Here is a 3,625-nt window from a genome sequence, read left to right as displayed (position 1 = left end):
GTGATGTGTCGGTGGTGGTGGTGGTGGTGGTAGTGGAGGTGGTGGTATTACTGTTAGGATGCGTCTGGAAAGCGGGACAATGGAGGAGCTTGGAGGTTTCCTGGAAAGAGAGGAAGAGAGAAAGAAAAAAAGTGTAAGAAATAGAGAGATAAATATATGAATAAATCCTCAAAGACTGCAAAACAAGGAGGGACGACAACACAACAACACGCTCAGTGAAATAACAATAACACAGTGATTTGGTTTGAAGCACCAACACTGACCTCAATGTTTTCAAAATATCTGTCTATACAACCCAGCCTCGCCGAGTAGAGCCTTAGCTCCAATATTGAATACATTATTATAATACCAACCACCCTATTCACATAGAGCTGGGTAGCATTACGTTACTGCTCTTATACTGTATTTTGTATTCAGACGTCAAACCCTTTGAACAGACTGAGACAGCGCAACCAGCAGATTCTTTGACTGAAGAATCCCTAGACAATATCAAATTATTTAGCCATTGGGAGCATTGTTGTGTCATTTTGAGACTTATTACCATAGCCCTCCCCTCTTAGAGTCTGCATGCTGATGTCCGTCAGTGCTCTCTATGTAAAAGATGAGTGAAATGTGTAGCAGACCACATCCCTAGGGCTTCTCCATGTTTCTATGTGACAAGTGGCACCATCTAAATATGTCTGCCTGCATGGTGGAGTAGAGTCTGCCCCATTATTGACTGGAGGGTCAGGGTGGAGACAGGGTGGATACCAGGGTTTAGGGAGGAGGGTTTAGTGTGGTAGAGATCAATAATGATCCAACAACGAGGAATGGGCATCCTTTATTGTTTATTGGTAAGAGGTGTTCTGTTTTATCCCAAAACTAATTTAAGGGAAAGGGATTAATCAAATGTCCCCCATCCATGTGTCAAAGAAAGATGGCAGGTTTTATTCTGATGAAAACATCACATAGGCTGGTGCAATGTTGACTTGAAGGTGTACACATATCTGTCACAATTTGGCACAGAAAAAGACACTGTTTGAAAACTATTATTGACTTGAATTATTAGCTACTAAATGACACATCATGATATATTGATAACAACTACCTTAATATAACAATACAGTTTATCTAATCGTATGTGTCTCATGAGGAACATTTTATATATTTCCGCTTGTAAAAGTAGTGAGAGTGACTGTAAACCTATCAAAGAGATAATGGGATTATAGGTGAGAGTGACTGTAAACCTATCAAAGAGATAATGGGATTATAGGTGAGAGTGACTGTAAACCTATCAAAGAGATAATGGGATTATAGGTGAGAGTGACTGTAAACCTATCAAAGAGATAATGGGATTATAGGCAGTACGCTGATATTTGGGTCGTTTTGGAGCACTGGAAACCCCAAGGCGGACCAGAGTGGCTTCAACTAGACAGAAAGGCTGTCCCAACTAGCCTGCGCCTCCCAAAATCAGAAGGGCACTGTGGCTGCTTGTCATTAGCATCATCAGCATGGGAGACACGTAAATATTCAGTACACTACACACACAGACAGTGACACTCACGACGCTGCTCTTTTCCTTTCTGGACGCCTTTAATTTGTCTAATCCTTTTTAATTTGTCAAATAGCGGTTTCAAATATAATGTTGTCTAGATTCTCACTGGCTCCCAAAATTAATCCCACTGGCATCTTGATTCCAGAACATTCTCATGTGTAGCATACCAGCTGAGACAACAGGAGAATACATTGATCACTCAAAATAAGGTACAAGCGGCACAAAAAAAACAAAAAAAAATGTAAAGGCTAGTCTACTCATCATAAAATATTCATCAAGATAACAGTTTACATAGAATATAAATATTTAACCCGGGTGGTAAATTGTATATAAATAGGACCGATAAGAAAATATATAGCCTAAAGCGCACTTTCAAACTAAAGGCTATTGATTTATCGAGCTCTTACCGTAAAATGTCAAGCTGTTTTCGGTCAAACGTGCAGATGTCTTGACTCTTAACTGTTATATAACGATAATTATATAATTAAATCAAAAATAAACCTGCACAGACATGTGGAGAGAAGACCTATTGCTTGTGGCTGGCTGGCGGCGCGGCACAAGCTGGTCTGTCTGGATGATTAGGGAGCAGAAAGAGAAGGGTACAGGGGTTCCTGTGCCGACAAAATGAAGACTGCAGGTGCGTTTATGTTTTGTATATTGTAATAGGCCAGGCGACTATAAATTCCTAGTAGTCCTAATCATAGAAGTGGGCTAACAATTGTGAACATCGGTGAGCTCTGATCAAATAAATATTGTTGAAAAATAACATCAAACTGTATGAGAGCAGTCAGATAAGATTCTGATATAGTCACTGTGAGTGAAAAAATATAACATGATAGGTCTAAGAGACCATAAGGACTTCTAGAGCAGAGAGTCAAATTCATTTTGCATTCGGGCTTCAACGAGGCCCGGACGGAGGGCCGCTCTGACAATGTGTTCTATTTCCTCGCCATCAAAATCTGCAAAACAAATTGCCCTCTATCCATCGGTTTTTAAATGTTCGATTCTCCCTGACTGTCTAGCTTTTATTATGGTGATTATTAGCGAGCTGGAGAACTGTGAATGTAGGTCCATTATCATTTCTACAGTTTCGATTTTGTTTTTGTGTTCCCAGAACACATATTTTATGTTCTTTAAATGTTTCATTGGGTTGTGGCAAATGTTCTCATAACACAAACACTGTCCAGTCTGCTGATGATTATACAATGTTTGTATAAACCATTCACTTGATGTTGCAAGAATGTTCCCAGAACACATCTCGTCTGTTCTTTAAAGGTTCCCAGAATGTTTCATTAGGTTGTGGGAACATTGGGTCAAGGACATAGAGAGACAGGTGTTACCCAGACTAGTATTCTAGGCCCACTACAGGGTGATATAGACACTACATTTTAATTTTATTCATAGGACATTTGACCAGCATTTAATCATACAAACATATGGACATATACAACAACAAAAGGTCAATTGAAAAAAGGTCAAATGAAACACAGCTTATTTGCAGTCTTTCCAGCTTCAATTTGAAGTGATTGTGCTACTGTAGCTGTGTTGTTGGCTAGCTCCTCTGAACAACAGCGTTCTGATGAGAGCACATTCTCTATGCCAGGCGAAATCGCACCTTATTAGCTCATTGTTATGGATGTATCCAAATAAATGTCACTAGAAAAGAGCTTAAACAATTGCAAACGCAGTTACTTTGCTGTTATTCTGGCTGAACTTTTTGACATGACTAAGTTAGCCGTAGTTGCCTAGCTAGCAAGCAAGGGATAAGAATGTTGCAAGGGATAAGAACGATGCCTCGACTTCGTCTCAGGCCTAATTACCTGTGCCAATATCCTCCAAGCACCGGCTTCTCAGGCATTATCACGTAATTGTATACTCAGTGTGTTCTAGGAACGTTCTTGCAACATCAGGCAAAAGTTTTATACAAACATTCTATAATCTTCAGCACGACTGGGCAGTTTTGGTGTTATGAAAACATTTGCCGCAACCTAACGAATGTTCAGGGAACTTTTGCAGAACAAATGTTGGTTTGCTGGGTTCTCGCTCAACCCCACACACAAATGAACAAAGGAAAACTCCAGACAACACAAC

This window comes from Oncorhynchus clarkii, chromosome 23 (genome assembly GCF_045791955.1).
Source record: "Oncorhynchus clarkii lewisi isolate Uvic-CL-2024 chromosome 23, UVic_Ocla_1.0, whole genome shotgun sequence".
NCBI lineage: Eukaryota > Metazoa > Chordata > Actinopteri > Salmoniformes > Salmonidae > Oncorhynchus > Oncorhynchus clarkii.
Note: the sequence above shows the minus strand (reverse complement) of the source record.